The following is an 18,435-nucleotide window of genomic DNA, read 5'->3' as shown; positions in this document are numbered from 1 at the left end:
GACAGCGTTGGAGTCATGGCTTTATTTATCGTGGGAGCAAACACTGTTGCTGTCAAGATAAATAAATCCGCTCTGCAGCTGAATGGCGTACCTGACAACAAAAAAATGGTTAACAATAAAACACAGTAAACAGTAAAGTATAAAAAAATTGCATATCTGAAAAGCAAACATGGTAAAACATAATAACAATAAAACATTGCAGAATAGAATACAGTAAAAAAGAGCAGAACAATAGAGAGATGCTAGAGAGAGAGAGAACAATAAAACTATTTTTGGTTTTTTATTTTATAATTTTTTTTGTGGTTTTTTTTACACTTTTTTTTGTAACTATAACTTTTGTAACTGGTACCAGATGTGATGGCATCTTGGGAGACCCTGTGTTAGTGTGCCTAGTCTGTGCAGTGCTGTACCCTACGCTAATACTCAACTAGTGAATGGTAGCATTCAAAACATTCACAAATGCAAAGGCCAGGATTGTCAGGACAGGAGTGACAATAATACCGGGTGTCACGCCTATATCCGCGCTTGCTGCAGACACGACATCTTCTTTGGGGGGCTCGTTGGGTAGGGGTACTCAGGAGGACATACGGAAAATGCCTCTCATGCAGCCGGCTTACTGCATTTGGTTGGGGAAGGTGAGGTGGAGCACCATCTGGAAACAGAAGAGCTCTGAAGATCTCTTCCTGGAATTTAAGGAAGGATCCAGTCTGTCCTGAAGCTCTGTATAGCACATGAGCGTTCAGCAAAGCCAATTGAAATAAATAAACAGACACTTTCTTCTACCGGCATCTGGCCTTACGGGCAATTAGGTACGGCACCAACAACTGGTTGTTGAGGTCCACCCCTCCCATATTTTGGTTATATTCGTGGACACAGAGGGGTTTCTCCACAACACCAGTCGCCGTAGGAATTTGGACCGCCGTGTCTGCATGAAGGGAGGTAAGAACAAAACATTTTTATTATCCCTCCACTTCATAGCGAGTAAGTTATTACACTTGAAGCAGGCTCTCTCCCCCAGCCTAAGACGGGAATTTACAAGCCGCTGGGGAAAGCCCCGGCGATTAGGTCGCACGGTGCCACATGCTCCAATCTGTTGATCAAAAAAGGTGACTAAAAAGTGGCATGCTCATGTAATAATTGTCCACGTACAAGTGGTACCCCTTTCTGAATAAGGGTGACACCAAGTCCCACACAATCTTGCCAGCGCTTCCTATGTAGTCAGGGCAGTTTGTCGGCTCTATGTGACTATCTTTGCCCTCGTAAACCATAAAACTACATGTATAGCCTGTGGCCCTGTCACAGAGCTTATACATCTTGACCCCGTATCTGGCACTCTTGCTGGGAAGGTACTGTTTGAATGACAAGCGGCCAGAAAACTTAATCAGGGACTCATCAACGCAGACAACTTGATGGGAAGTAAACAAGTCTGCAAAACGTTGGTTGAAGTGGTTTACGAGGGGCCGAATTTTGTAGAGCCGATTGTATTCAGGGTCTCCACGAGGACGACAGAGTTCATTGTTGTTGAAGTGCATGAACCGCAAAATCTGCTCATATGGTGCCCTGGTCATGGAGGCAGAGAACAAGGGCATATGGTGAATTGGGTCAGTGGACCAATATGACCGCAACTCACTCTTTTTAGTTATGCCCATGTTGAGGGAAAGGCCCAGAAAGATCTTAAATTCGGAGACCATAATTGGTTTCCAATCTCTGGCAAGGGAGGACTGGGGAATAGTGGCAATGTGTTGACCAGCGTACAAATTGCTTTGGTCCACAATAGATCTATAGAGATCTTCAGTGAAAAACAGCGAAGAAAAATCAAGTGACGTAAAATCAACTGTTTTCACCTGAATGCCAGGTTGGCCAGTGAATGGGGGAAGTACGGGTGCTGCAGAAGTGGTGGGTTCCCAATTAGGATTGGCGAATGCAGCAGGAAGGGCACTATGGGCATGACGGGCCTGTGTTCGTCTTCTTGGTGGCAGCGGGACACTACTTGTGCTTGCCACCTCGCCAGATTGAACTGCACTTATGGGACTCGCCACGTCACCAAGTGTTACTGCAGTGCTGGATGTACGACCAGGGTGTACTAGGCCGCTGGCGCTTGCCAGTTCACCAGAAGGAATAGCTGCACTAGTACTGCTCTGCTACATATGAGGGACCTGCGATTCTTGCACCTCAACAACAGCAGAAGAAGATTGGGGTCTGGTACGCCTGACCTTGGCAGGGACCACAACTCCGTCGTCAGAGCTATCTGTCATGGAGCCACTGTCCTCTACAGGATCGTATTCTGAGCCTGAATCTGACAGATGAGTGACTTCCTCTTCACTATCTGTCATGCTCAGAAACGTGTAGGCCTCTTCACTAGTGTACCTTCGATTTGCCATTTTGGGCTCTAAATTTAGTGGTACACTAGTGAGACTCACAGGCAAAAAAGCTCCTGACTGTTAGCGACTGTATCAAAACGCTACCAAAAAAAACTGTTAGCGATCGCAGGGATCAGGCCTGACTCTGCGACCGCTGCAGTTATGTGTGCTTAGTGTTTTGTAAGTGACAGTGATCGATCGATACTGCACTTGGGTGGGCTGGGCTGGGCTGGGCCGAGGGACAAAACGCAGGTGCTAGCAGGTATCTGGGCTGATCCCGCTAACACTGCGTTTTTGGGAACCCTAAACTGCTGGGGACGGTAGTATAGATCTGATCGGATCAGATATTGATCCGTTCAGATACTATACCACTAAGGGAGGTGTATGCTGCGTGCATGGGTGTTAGCGGTACTGGCGCTAACCTGACGCTGCCTGGGGTGACGCAGACCTTATCTGACCCTAAAACTTAACTTATATCACCGCCGGGCGATTAGAGGGTTAAACCTTTATAAGGTAATAAGCGGTGGGTGCCCTGAAACTATAATAAACTAACTAACCAGCGTCACCCGTAACAGTTATATGGTGATCACTGGTGAAAGGGTGAACTAGGGGGCAATCAGGGGGTTTAAACCTTTATTAGGTAGTATATGGGGGTCCCTGTCGCTATAAAACACTGACGGCGAACCTAAATACTTACCTCCCTAACTAGCGTCACCTGTGACACTAATACAGCGATCAGAAAAATGATCGCTTAGTGACACTGGCGAAGGGGGTGATCAAGGGGTTAACCTTTATTAGGGGGGGGTTAGGGGGGTATCCTAGACCTAAAGGGGGCTACCACTAACTACCCTACCACTTATAACTATCACAAATTGACACCAATGCAATAATCAGAAAAAAAAAATTGCTATTGGTGTCACTGTGACAGGGGGTGCAGGGGGGTGATCGGGGGGTGATCAGGGGGTGGTCGGGGGGTGAAATGTGTGCCTAGTGTGTTCTACTGTTAGTGTAGTGTTGGTGCAAACTTACTTGATGTCTTCTCTCCTCGGCGCCGGAACGAAAACACTGGCACGAGGAGAGATGACATCACTTCCTCTGCCACTGTTTACATTACAGCAGCAGAGGAAGATTGTCATTGGCTGGGAGCGATCGCGAGGGGGTGGCCATGAATGGATGGCCTCCCCCTCATCTCTGATCGCTAGGGGACAGACGCCAACCGCCTCGGGCACCGGGGGGGTCCGATCGGATTCCCCGTCCGCGGGAGGCAAGTAACGTACCCATACGTTACTTTGCCTTCCTGTGCCATCCTGCCGTAGTATATCTGCGTGAGGCGGTCGGCAAGTGGTTAACTAGCGAACGGTTTCCAGTGTCCTAGGGCAATAACAACAAGCAATAACAATAAGGGCAATAACAACAAGCTTCCCTGCCAGTTGTCATAATGTAATAATTTCACACTGAGGTTGATTTACTAAAACTACAGAGTGCAAAATCTGGTGCAGCTTGTTTAATTAATATTGATATTAAAGCCTTGTTTTTTATTTTTTTAAATAACAAACATGTTATACTTACCTGCTCTATGCAGTGGTTTTGCACAAAGCAGCCCAGGTCTGCAAGTGCTCCTGGCCCCTCCCTCCTGCCAGGTGCCCCCACAGCAGGCAGCTTGCTGTGGAGGCACCTAAGCAGGTGTGCTCTTGAACCACGGCTCTGTGTGTCTATTCACACACAGAGCCACGGTTTGGCCCCATCCCCTTTGTCTCCTGATTGACTCATTCACTGTGATTGACAGCAGCAGGACATCACTGGATCGAGAGGGGGCTCAGGTAAGTATTAGGGGGGCTGCTGCACACAGAAGGTTTTTTATATAACACTGTACCCAAACAAATTTTGTATCATTGTTCACACAACTAGAGCTTTCTTTTGGTGGTATTTAACCACTTGCCGACTGGCTCACGATGACATACGTTGGCAGAATGGCACGGCTGCGCAAAACAACATATCGGGTACATTGTTCCCTTTAATAGCCGCCGGAGGTGCGTGCCTGTGGCATGGCGGGGGACCCATTGCAAGTGGCGAGCAGCCGGTCACCCACGATTGCTTTCAGGAGAACCAGCCCAGGGATTTGTGTGTGCAAACACACAAATCCCTGTTCTGTCAGGGGAGAGGAGACATATCGTTTGTTCTTACTAAGTAGGAACAACGATATGTCTCCTCCCCCAGTCAGTCCTATTCCCACACAGTTAGAATACACTAACTAGGGAACACATTTAACCCCTTGATCGCCACCTAGTGTTAACCCCTTCCCTAAAAGTGACATTTACACAGTAATCAGTGCATTTTTATAACTCATTGCTGTATAGATGTCAATGGTCCCAAAAATGTGTCAAAAGTGTCCAATCTGTCCGCCGCAATGTTGCAGTACCGCTAAAAATCGCAGATCACAGCCATTGCTAGTAAAAAAATTAAATAAATAATAAAAATGCCATAAATCTTTCCCATAGTTTGTAGACACTATAACTTTTGTGCAAACCAATCAATATACGCTTATTGTGATTTTTTTTTTTTTTACCAAAATATGTAGAAGAATATATATTGGCCTAAACTGATGAAGATATTTGTTTTTTAAAAACATTTTGGGGATATTAATTATAGCAAAAAGTAAAAAATGTATATATATTTTTAAAATTGTTTCTTTTTTTTGTTTATAGCGCAAAAAATAAAAACCACAGAGGTGATCAAATACCATCAAAAGAAAGCTCTATTTGTCTAAAAAAAAACTAATTGCACGACCGTGCAATTGTCAGTTAAAGCGACACAGTGCCAAATTGTAAAAAGTGCTCTGGTCAGGAAGGGGGGTAAAATCTGAAGCGGTTAATCAACGCTGGGTTATTTACTTTTTGCTAAATAAACGAAAAAAAAGACTGAACATTTAGAAAAAAAACCCTGTTTTTCTTCATTTCTGTTATAACGTTTTGCAAATAAATAACTGTTCTTCATAAATTTAGGTCAAAGTGCATTCTGCTATATTTCTTTGGTGAAAATAACCCAAATCAGTGTATATTATTTAGTCTGTAGGAGGACAAACTATGGTATATATTTGAAAAGCGACGGCCTATCTCATTTCTTGACGCCTAAAAACAACAGGACAGTACAAATATCTCTCAAATGACCCATTTTTGGAAAATAGTCAGTCCCGGGTATTTAGTATTAGACAAGTTGTAAATTTGTGTCCGGTGGACACAGCTGGTGACAGACCGTGCCGCTGTGCAGCCTCGCAGCGGCGGCGTCCACCGGACACAAATACACAAATTTTAGGGCACTGTATCATATTTATCATATGACATCCACCCGGATTGATGAAATACTCGCCCAGCCATCATCTTGTTTTTAGGCTGGGCGGAAAGTGGTTAAAGTGTATGTAAACTTTAACAATACATTTATCTTATTTGCTTGTTTTTGGTCTTTTAACCGGTTCCCGACCGGCGCACGCCGTTGTACATCGGCAGAATGGCACGGCTGGGCAAATGGGTGTACCCGTACGTCCCTTTGAATTTGCCGCCGTGCCATTGCGTGTGCGCCGCTGGTGGCGCATGCTGGCCGGGAGCTCCGTGAGTCGGGTTGCGGGCCCTGCGGACTCCATTGCCACAGGGATACCCGCGATTGCCTCGCGGAGAGGACGAACGGGGAGATGCTAATGTAAACAAGCATCTCCCCATTCTGCCTAGTGACAGTGTAACTGATCTCTGCTCCCTGTGAGTGGGAGCAGAGATCAGTGATGTGTCACATGTAGCCATGCCCCCCCACAGTTAGTAACACATCCCTAGGACATACTTAACCCCTCCCTAGCCCCCTAGTGGTTAACCCCTTCACTGCCAGTGTCATTTACACAAGAATCAGTGCATTTGTATAGCACTGATTGCTGTATAAATGACAATGGTCCCAAAAATGTGTCAAAAATGTCCGATGTGTCTGCCATAATGTCGCAGTCACGATAAAAATCGCTGTTATCCCCTATTTTGTAAACGCTATAACTTTTGCGCAAACCAATCAATAAATGCTTATTGCGATTTTTTTTTTACCAAAAATATGTAGAAGAATAAGTATTGGCCTAAACTGAGGAAAAAAATGTTTTTTTAAATATTTTTTGGGGATATTTATTATAGCAAAAGGTAAAAAATAATGCGTTTTTTTCAAAATTGTCGCTTTTTTTGTTTATAGCGTAAAAAATAAAAATCGCAGAGGTGATCAAAACACCAAAAGAAAGCTCTGTTTGTGGGAAAAAAAGGACGTCAATTTTGTTTGGGAGCCACGTCGCACGACCGCGCAATTGTTAGCTAAAGTGACGCAGTGCCGAATCGCAAAAAACGCACTGGTCAGGAAGGGGGTAAATTCTTCCGGGGCTGAAGTGGTTAAATATACCATAGAAAGCTTTTATTATATCTGTTTGATGAGTGCAAAAAAAAAAAAAAAGACTCCAGACTGTTATCAATTATTGTTCCTTGCTAGAGAGGTGGTGTTACATAGTACAAAAAAAAAGGCAAACACAATATTATGTTGTCCTAACACACACCCTATTTTAAGGTGACAACGCTGCTCAGTTCGGTTGTCATCCTAAAACAGGAAGTGTATTAATGGCTGGATTACCAGATTAAAATAAAAGCAAAAGGTGTGAAAAAAGAAAACAAATTCATTTAGCACACCTGAGGCACCATACTGCAATGCCCCTAGCAAACTTTAATAAAATGTACTTGCCACTTTAATAAAATGTATTTCTATATTTAATGTGTGCTGCTTCCTTATGAGATGTTATATATGTCCTTTTTCGTTAACAGATTATTAGACATGGGACTTCTATACATGAATACAAATGACATTTTTGGGGAAAGGAGGGGGATCACAGAAAAATAGGGTTAAAATAACCTATTTATTTTAGAATTAGCTTTTTCTTAAAGGTACTCTGCAAAGCCAAAACTCCCCCTCTGCCAACCTTGTTATTACCCTCCCATTGTTTATCTGCCAGAGATATGCTTCAGGGTTTATTCCCAAAGGCATGTCACATAATTACCTCTGCATACAGAGATATGACTCTTTGATGGAGTAAAGCCACATTTAAATAAAAATTGGGGGGGGGGGGGGGGGTGTCTATGATTTTAGTCACATGTATCTGTAAAAAAAAAAAAAATGTGAAATTATAAACTGGAGATCCAAACTGCAGATGTGGTGACATTTTTGTCTATATAGAAGCAAGTATGGAAACAGAATTATACCCAAGACATGCAATTTATTAAAGGCAAACAGATAAAAGCTGAGAAACTGCCATATACAGAGGCTGATCTGAAATCCAACTATTGTGATTAAACTAAAAGGAAACCAAAGTATAAAACACAATGGAAAAAATGTGAATGTACCAGATTTTAAGATGGCAGAAAAAGAGATCTGTGGGATGTATAATAAAACACTGGAAATACAGTATCATTTGATAAACTGTGGTCCATACACCTGGGAGACAAAAAGATATGTGCAGATAAACCACAGAAAGAAAATATGACCTTAATGAATTCAATAATACCTCCTATTACCCAACACTGCATAATACTATCCAAAGGTACAGATATCACTGTGAATGTAATGAATTTTCATGCACAAGTAACAAATTCTCTGGTCTCCTTTTTTCTACAGATATTAAAATCTATCACAAAGGAATCTAATTAATAGTTTTTTCCTAAATACAGAGAGTATGCAAAAACATTATTACATACTTTTAATATTTTTAAATTTGGAACACACAGTATAAACAAAACATTATATATTAAAAAAATCTTTAAAAAATATCAAACATAATATGCACCTAAGTAAGGTAGCACTGTGTAATGATATATATAACACAAAAATAACACATCTCAGTTTATGAAAGAAAATAGTAGTACAGCAGGGCTGGGACTTTAAAGAAAGGAGCAGTGCAAGATGCCATTCTGTTCATGCCCTGGCAAGGGCTCACTGTGCAGTTGTCACAGGCTGGGAACAGGTTCAGGTTCAGGATGACCTGGGCTGAGAGAAAGTGGGTTGAATGATGCTGGCCATTAGGGATGAGCCGAAAACCCCCCCGGTTCGGTTCGCACAAGAACTTGCGAACAGGCAAAAAATTTGTGCAAACACCGTTAAAGTCTATGGGACACGAACATGAAATATGAAAAGTGCTAATTTTAAAGGCTTATATGCATGTTATTGCCATAAAAAGCGTTTGGGGACCTGGGTCCTGCCCCAGGGGACATGTATCAATTCAAAAAAAAGTTTTAAAAATGGACGTTTTTTCAGAAGCAGTGATTTTAATAATGCTTAAACTGAAACAATAAAAATGAAATATTCCTTTAAATATGATGCCTGGGGGTGTCCATAGTCTGCCTGTAAAGTAGCACATATTTCCCATGTTTATAACAGTACCACAGAAAAATTAAATTTCTAAAGGAAAAAAATGTCATTTAAAACTGCTCACAGCTGTAATGTATTGTTGTATCCCGACAATATAGATAAAATCATTAAAAAAAACGGCATGCCCCCCCAAGTCCATTACCAGGCCCTTTGGGTCTGGTATGAATATTAAGGGGAACGTCACACCAAAATTAAAAGAAAAAATTGCGTAGGGCTCCCCTCAAAATCCATACCAGGCCCTTCAGGTCTGGTATGGATATTAGGGAAACCCTGCACCAAAATAAAAAAAATGGCGTGGGGGTCCCCGCAAAATCCATACCAGGCCCTTCAGATCTGGTATGGATTTTAAGGGAAACCCCGAGCCAAATTTTTTTTTAAAATGGCATGGGGGTCCCCCACAAATCCATAATAGAGCCTTTTCTGAGCATGCAACCTGGCAGGCCACAGGAAAAAGAGGGACGAGAGAGTGCCCCCCCCCCCCGAATCATACCAGGCCACATGCTCTCAACATGGGGAGGGTGTTTTGGGGGTTAAGGGCTTTCCACAACTCTTGCCCCGTGGTTGTAGGGGTTTGCGGGTGGGGGCTTATCGGAATCTGGAAGCCCCTTTAACAAGGGGATCCCCAGATCCGGGCCCCCCTATGTGAATGGGTATCGGGTACATTGTACCGCTAACTCTTCCTCAATGGGAAGCTCCCACCGATTGCAGCCTTTTTGTGCTGACAGCTCTTATATAGCTGAGGTCGGGGTCACCCGGTGACGTAAGCGGGTGACCCCGCCCCTTCTGACGTCATGTGATGTCATGTAACGTCAGAGGGAGTAGGGTCACCTATTTACGTCACCGGGTGACCCCGCCCTCAGCTATATAAGAGATGTTGGCGCAAAAAGGCTGCAGTTAGTGGGAGCCTCCCATCGAGGCAGAGATTTTCCTTTTTTTTTCTCGGGTCATCGGTTCTGTGATCGAAGATGAATGGATATTGCGGGATGCTTTTTTTTTAACCCCTTGCCGACAGTCAGCCGCAGTTATACTCATCGCCGCCATGGTACGTCGGTACCATAGACAGGCACTAGGGGGCACGTGTGTGCCCCCTGCTCGCCCACGGAGCCGATGCAAGTGCCCAGCGGTCTTGATCACCGCCGGCCTCCCCCGATCACTCGGGGCACACCGAGAACCGGGATCTGTGTGCGTAAACACACAGTTTCCGGTTCTCTGAGGGGAGAACTGACAGATCCTCTGTTCATACAGAGTATGAACAGGCGATCTGTTAGTTTCCCTGCACAGTCCACATTAACCCCTTCACTGCCCCCTAGTGTCAACCCCTTCACTGCCAGTGACATTTTTACAGTAATCCATGCATTTTTAATCACACTGATCGCTGTATTAATACCAATGGTCCCAAAAATGTGTCAAAATTGTCTGACGTGTCCGCCATAATGTCGCAGTCACGATAAAAATTGCTGATTGCCATCATTACTAGTAAAAAAAAAAATTATTCATAAAAATGCCATAAAAATAATCTCCTATTTTATAGACGCTATAACTTTTGCGCAAACAAATTAATATACGCTTATTGCGATTATTTGTACCAAAAATATGTAGAAGAATATGTATCGGCCTAAACTGAGGAAAAAAAAGTTTTTTTATATATTTTTTGGGGATATTTATTATAGCAAAAAGTAAAAAAAATGATTTTTTTTCAAAATTGTAGCATTTTTTATTTATAGCGCAAAAAATAAAAACCGCAGAGGTGATCAAATACCACCAAAAGAAAGCTCTATTTGTGGGGAAAAAAGGACATTGATTTTGTTTGGGAGCCACGTCACACGACTGCGCAATTGTCAGTTAAAGCGGCGCAGTACCGAATCGCAAAAAGTGCTCTGGTCTTTGGCCAGCCAAATGGTCCGGGGCTGAAGTGGTTAATAAAGGAATTGTCCAAAACTGTCTACTGTCATTTTGACTTTTTTGACACTCTTTTTGGTGAATGTGTAGGGGTACAATGTACCCCAAAACCCATTCACATGGAGGGGCCGGAATCTGGGGGTCCCCTTTTTAAAGGGGCCTTCCAGTTTTCGATAAGCCCCCCACCCGCAGACCACCACAACCACCGGGCAAGGGTTGTGGGGAAGAGGCCCTTGTCCCCATCAACATGTGGACAAGGTGTTTTGGGGGACCCCAAAACACCCTCCCCATGTTGAGGGCATGTGGCCTGGTAGAAGGGGGGTGCTCTCTCCCTCCCCCTTTTCCTGTGGCCTGCCAGGTTGCGCGCTAGGATAAGGGTCTGGTATGGATTTTGGGGGGACCCCCATACCATTTTTTTTTACATTTTGGCACGGGTTCCCCTTAAAATCCATACCAGACCTGAAGGGTCTGGTATGGATTTAGGGGGGACCCACACCATTTTTTTAAAATTTTTGCGTGGGGTACCCCTTAAAATCCATACCAGACCTGAAGGGCCTGGAATGGGTTTTAGGGGGGACCCCACGCCCTTTTTTTTTAAATTTTGGCGCAGGGTTCCCCTTAATATCCATACCAGACCCAAAGGGCCTTGTAATGGACTGGGGGGAACCTATGCCATTTTTTTCAATGATTTTATCTATATTGCTGGGATCCGGCAATACATTACAGCCGCAAGCAGTTTTACATGACATTTTTTCCTTTAGAAATGTCATTTTGCTGCTCTTATTCATAAAACTATGTATAGCCGCTATGTAAGCAGCCTTACATAGTGTGGGGCGTGGACTCAGACCCCTGAGCCATGCTTGGCCAAAGGCACGCTGCCTTTGGCTAATCATGGCTCTCATAGCAGAGCGCTCTGTGATTGGCCAAAGCATGCAGGTCAGGTGCATGCTTTTGCCTATCAGCAGCCCTCAATGCACTGCGATCCCGCAGTGCATTGACGATTTTGCCATTCATTATGGCCCGTTGACGCTTGAATTTCATATTGTTCTAAATTTGGCAAAAGGGCGAAAACCTGATGTTTGAGTTGAACTTACGTTCGACTCGAACAACGGGCTTATGGGCGGGGGGATCTAGTGCTCTGGGGGGAATCTCTGGAACGAAGACGGATGTTACTTCAAATGGTGATTTTGTTATTTTCATCTTTCAATAGACTATTTCTATTTATCTTTTATTTTTGGCTAGAGTTCTGCTTTAAAATGTAACTTGCCTCTTAAGAGACAAACATTAATACAAGGTAATATTTGGGGGGAATGCATAAATATACATGTACATATACATGTGCAAAAGTCTTAGGCAGGTGTGAACCTACCTGCCGAGTTCCTTAAATTACTGTGTGCAAGTGTACCTAGAAGAATTGATGAACTGATACTGCTTTGAAGGCAAAGGGTGGTCACACCAAATATTGGTTTGATTTGGACTTCTCTTCTTTTCATTTACTTTCCATTTTGTTAATTGGTAAAAAATAAACTATTAACACCTCTATTTCTGAAAGCATTCTTAATTTACATTATTTTCACACCTGCCTAAGACTTTTGCACAGTACTGTACATTCTTAAAGCTGAGTTTTAGTTAAACAAAATTCTATAACTTTAGTCACATCACTTACCTGTAATGAAGTATGTCCCACATTGTGCAGAGAGTTGGATCCTGAAGAAACCTTCACTGCAGTGGTGCTCCGTCCTCTTCCTGTCTCTGAACTTTGAGCGCTGCAATGGTTTACAGCTTAGGGTCTTCAGGCAGTACAGACGGTCCAACGGTACCCTCCCCCTTCATCCTTCTCGATTGTGTAAAGCTCTTTCATTGATTATATTACCTGTAACTTGATCTATGAGGGAGAATCTGATCAGTCACATGATTCCCTCATTCACAAATCGTGTTATAAGCAGTGCAATCAATGAAATAACTTTTTTTTTCAGTGGAGGAGGAGGAAGGTGAAGGTTGGACTCCATTGGACCATTTGCAGTGATGTTCTGCCTGACTACCCAAAACTGTTAACCACTGTAGTGCCAAATATTCAGAGAAAGGAAGAGGACAGACACCCTCACAGTGAAGATTTCTGCAGGATCCAGCTGCCTGCATCATGGAACATACTTTACTACAAGTAAGTGATGTGACTAGAGCTGCAGGGATTTTTTTTAACCTAAACTTTAGATGCTTTGGAGAGGTATGACCTATTAATAAAATGATACATACAGTATATCCCTGAGTTGATTTTATACTTTCTGTTTTCAGTGGATTTTGTTTTTCCAGAATGCATGATGCAATAAGCCAATGTTTATTACCCATCTTTTGAAAAATATTTACTTCTGTTTGTGCTTTGAAAATTTTGATCAAACGAGACAATGCTGCACTGTAATTTTACAGTAAATGACAGTTGATGTCTAAGCTCTATTTTTTGGCAGCTAAGTGTCGAGCATCCATGACTTACAGTAATATTCCCTAGTAAGGATACAGAGAAGCCTGCCAGCCTGGAGAGGATTCCCTCATGACTGGTACTGCTGTAGAGTAGTGCGTTTCTCCTGGCTGTATTCCTTGCTGCAGGGTTCACTTAAGGATACTGCACTGTTTTTGCAGGTAAAACCAAGTTAATGTACTATATCAGTTAAAGGAAACCTAGGCCTGAATTGTACATTGCTTAATATAAAACAGTTCTGCCGAATCTTGCTTTGCAAAGGGTACTTGCTATTAGACATATTTAAAGAAAAAAAATTACCTTTCTTAGTAAAAGAATAATTAAATGTTGTTTCTGATACCAGATGGATTTGATTACAGCAGCCTGAAATCATGATTTTTAAAACACTAGCTTCCTATGAAGTTCCTTAAAGTATGTTCAAATAGAAAAGCGGTAATGTAAAAGGAGCACAGATAATTCATATATTTTATTATATAAAAGTAGGCATTCCTAACATTTATTTTTTACAGGTATTTAGATAGTGCTGGCAATGTATGCAACACTTTATAAATTGTATATTGACATCAGTCCCTGCCTCAAGCAGCTTACAGTCTATGATCCCGATGTCTGGTGCATACACATGCTAGGGCCAATTTGGAAAGGAGCCAATTAACCTACCAGCATGTCTTTGGAGGAAGGTGGGAAGCCAAGGCAAGCACAGGGAGAACAAGAAAACTGCATATACTGTCCTGACAGAGATTCATACTGTAAGGCAAAAGTGTTAACCACTAAGCCACTATGTCCCATTAGACTTTCATATTTTCCGCTTCGTAGAACAGCGAACTTTATGGGGCATTCGCGGGAAATTTGAGCGCCGCTGAGCACTCCATAATGCACTGTGAGATCGCAGTGCATTGCTGTATGATCATTGGCCAAAGCATGCACCTGACCTGCAAGCTTTGGCCAATCACAGCATGCTCTGCTGAGAAAGCCAGGGTGCCTTTGGCCAATCATGGCTCAGGGGGACTAAGTCCATGCCCCACACTATATAAGGCTGCTTACACAGCGGCCGTGTATAGTGTTGTTGGTGTGGACAGAGAGATAGTTTGAGTTAAATTTATATATTTATCATGCGCCCAGGGGGTGGCACAGCGCAGCGATCAGTGGTGTAGTGTGTCAGTCTGACACACCACAGCACCGATCTCGGTAAAGAGCCTCTGTCAGAGTCTCTTTACCACCTGATCAGCCGTGTCCAATCACGGTTGATCACAGTGTAAACAGGAAGAGCCGTTTATCAGCTTTTCCTCACTCACATCTGACAGACGCGAGTAGAGGAGAGCCGAATGGCGGCTCTACTGACAGGGGGGGTCTGTGCTTATTGTTTATCAGTGCATCCCCCCTGTAGATGCCTGCCCAGGACCACCCGGGATGCCACCAGGACCACCAGGGATGTCCACAAAGGACACCCACCAGGTAGGCCACACTGGACCACCAGGGATATGCCAATCATTGCCCGGGCAGATGCCAATCAGTGCCTAGGCAGATGCCAATCAGTGGCCATAAGCAATGCCTGCCAGTGCCATCAGTGATGCTTATCAGTGCCATCTATCAGTGCCACCCATCAGTGCTGCCTATTAGTGCCCATCAGTGCCCATCAGTGTCATCTATCAGTGCCACCCAGAAGAACCCATCAGTGTAGCATTTCAGTGCCCATCAGTGCCCACCAGTGCCACCTATCAATGCCCATCAGTGCCGCCTATCAGTGCCTGTCAGTGGCCATTAGTGCCACCTCATTGGTGCCACCTCATCGGTGCCGCCTTATCAGTGGCCATCAGTGCAACCTCATCAATGCCCATCAGTGAAGGAGAAAACTTACTTATTTACAAAATTTTATAACAGAAACAAGGAAAAACTTTTTTTTTTTCATAATTTTTGGTCTTTTTTTTTGTTTATCAAAAAATAAAAACCGCAGAGGTGATCAAATACCACCAAAAGAAAGCTCTATTTAGGGGAACAAAATGATAAAAATTTTGTTTGGGTACAGTGTAGCATGACCGCACAGTTGTCATTTAAATAATGACAGCGTTGAAAGCTGAAAATTAGCTTGGGCAGGAAGGGGTGAAAGTGCCTGGTATTGAAGTGGTTAAACGTCATACCAGATGGTACTATACTCCAGCTAGTTTACATAAGTTCTTCCCATTGGTGCCGACGGCCTGCTTTAAGGGCTGTCCAGATAGGAGAACGCATTTTCACATATTTTGGAGCTGTAAGGAGCTTAGGCCACTTTGACAAAGGGCTTCCACTAAGGTAGCTCAACTCACATTGCTTATTCTTTTTAATGCTACCAGATGTAACACTGCCATGCCAAAGGTTATCTCATACTTCATTTAGTGCTATTCACTGGGCTATAGCCTGGAATTGGCGCTCCCCTACTGTTGTCTGGTCCCAAGTGTTACAAAGAATGGATACCATAAACCTTATGGAAAGAATTCACCCTACCATCATGATACCATGCATATCTTTGAATGCAAATGGGAATCTTGGTCATCTTATTAAAGTGCTTGTACTTTTCGTAGCTGACTGTGATATGACTTTTAGTGAGTTAATGTACCCTTTCATTTTCTGTCTTGGGTACCTTGTAACCTTATACTGTATGAGGTCTAATTGGGACATTTTCTCTATTTTATGTATTTGTTTCTATATCCCCATTGGGATGTGGTTTGTTGTTTTCTCTACGGTTTATGACTTACAGATGGAGAACTATGATACCACTTGACTAGGCTTTTATGTACTGTACAAGGAATTATTCTTTTTGCTCTATATTTGAGTGTAATTGCATCATATGCTCCAATAAAAAGGAACATCCTGCATATTTACAGTTATCTAAATGTCTTTTTGTTTACCAAGTGAACTTTCAGTATTCAGTGATATCTACTATGTTCACTGGCCCACATAATGATATATTTGCCTGTGTGTCATGACACCGCAAATATGCCAGTTCATCTATGTGATATTTACATCTTTTAGCAATTCAACAATGATCCTATAAGATACAATATTAATCATGTTGCACTACAATAGTTTAAATAAAGGAGAAGTGTGGGATTTGAAAAAACAAAAAAGAACAAAACAACACACACACACACACACACACACACACACACACACATACTCACCTTCATGCTGCAGCATTGGTGTGATTCTGTTCTATCGGCTCTAACACTGAGAACTGATCAATCACATGACCACTGATTGCTCAGTTCTACATCAGTCAAAGCTCTCTTTTCTGCTCCACTAGCGCTCATGGGAGTGTCAGGCTGGACAGGGGTAGGAGCAGCTGGCTCCAGCTCTCAGCGGTGACCTGAGAGGCTGAGCAAGTTGCCAATTAGGCACCTGGGTGGACCCGACAATATTGTCAGGATCCTTGCAGAGCCTGGGGTGGCTTTGTCAAGTTCTCTAATAGGCAATAGTATGCTTTTTGCTGACCCTGGGTCACAGGAGAGCCAAAGTAAGTGTACTTCTGTGACCCACAAAAGAAGTATGGCCAAAAAGCTTTGGTTATACTTCCCTTTTAAGCATTCAACTTAAATGATACAATCAGAAGATATATACAGACCCTCACTTCTAGCAAAGGGCACAAAAAAGAGCTAAGTCATACAAATCATATCTTTTTGCCTCTTTAAGCCAAATGAATATCTAGAACCGCTAGCACAGCATAGTGTTTAGCACAGATATCAATTTAAAAGAGACAGTATTATCAACTTGTATACAGCTATTTAAGATTTGTGAGTCCAGGAGAACAGTACAACCACTATTGTCATGGTGAGGCAGTACAATAGGAACACAAAATCCCAACTCTAAAGTGCTGTGTGACGCAGCATTGTCTTCTTATAACAGATGGTATTTACACATCCTCACTTCTGGCGCAAAGGCCAAAAACAATGGCTAAAAGAGGCAAAAAAGAATACTTTGAATGACTCTGCCCATCTACCCATAAACAGAGACTGAAAGACTCTGAAGTTGGGTTTAAGTTTGTTTCTAACATTTTGGCAGATTGCTAAGATCTGTTCTCAAAACATACTGCACGTGTTGTGAACTTTAAAGTGTTTGTAAAGTCTTGTTTTTTTTTCACTAAAAATAACAAACATGTTATACTTACCTGCTCTATTGCAGTTGTTGGATTTGCACAGAGCAGCCAAAATCCTTCTCTTCTCAGGTCCCTCTTTGGTGCTCCTGGCCTCCCCCTTCTGTTGACTGCCCCCACAGCAAGCAGCTTACTATGGGGCACCCGAGCCGAGCCACAGCTCCCTGTTTCCATACAGACACTGAGCTGTGGCCCGACCCCACCCCACCCTCTCTCTTCTGATTGGCTGATTTACTTTGATTGACATCTGCTGTGTCTCAGCCAATCAGGAGGCAAAGCCTCAGACGACACTCGTGGACATCACTGGACAGAGATGGGGCTCACGTAAGTATTAGAGGGTGCTGGGGAGCTGCTGCACACAGAAGGCTTTTTATCCTAATGCATAAAATGCATTAAGATAAAAAAAAATAAACTTTTGACTTTACAACTCCTTTAACAATTAATTTCTACACAATGCTTATAGGTGCAGAGATAAATTAGGGCTTGTTTTAAATGGCTTTTACTGCTTGTACAGAATCTTTAAATACTTTAAAACTTTAGTGTGCATGTTTTGGTGCATAGATCACAGGTTCACTTTAAGTATAAGAAACAAAAGGATTAGTAAAATCCACCACCCATCATTTGACTCTTTTAGACATAGCCAGGCTTTTACTACAATACTGAAAAGCATGAAATGATATATATTAAAAGTCTTTCAAACTTGCATTTATTGCGTGTATATGGTACTAGCAAAGCTGTCTATTGAAGGAAAATGTCAGAAAGTTGTTTAGTAATGTTCCAATCGCTGTGTATGCTTTTCTTTGTTATTTTTTCCAAAGACATGCACATTGACTTACATGCATGTCCTATTACAATGCATTTAATGTACGTATGCTTAGCAGACACCTTTATCTAAAACAATACATTGACATAATACTTCTGCTTGGATAAATGTCTTTCTGAATTCCAAGTTGTGCTTCCCAGACTGTCTGCTGAGATTGGAGGATACTTGCAGACATCTTGATAGCCAGAGGTCCACGACAGGGCAACATCACCTTTTTACTTAGAATAATTTAATGGACAAAGTCATAATTGGCATGCTCAGCTGTCACATGATATGTTTGCATTCATAGTATTATGGGCTGGGCAAATCAAATGCTATATGTGATCCTGCT

At 42.7% G+C, this 18,435-nt stretch overlaps 1 protein-coding gene across 5 annotated transcripts in view; it reads right to left on the bottom strand.

Annotated features, from left to right (window-relative positions):
• Positions 1-18,435, bottom strand: part of MYO16 (myosin XVI) — a 669,347-nt gene that overhangs the window by 188,397 nt on the left and 462,515 nt on the right. The gene's annotated exons all lie outside the window — the stretch shown is intronic.

The sequence above is a fragment of the Aquarana catesbeiana genome, linkage group LG02, assembly GCF_042186555.1.
Source record: "Aquarana catesbeiana isolate 2022-GZ linkage group LG02, ASM4218655v1, whole genome shotgun sequence".
Taxonomy (NCBI): domain Eukaryota; kingdom Metazoa; phylum Chordata; class Amphibia; order Anura; family Ranidae; genus Aquarana; species Aquarana catesbeiana.
Note: the sequence above shows the minus strand (reverse complement) of the source record. Positions and strands in the feature narration are given on the sequence as shown.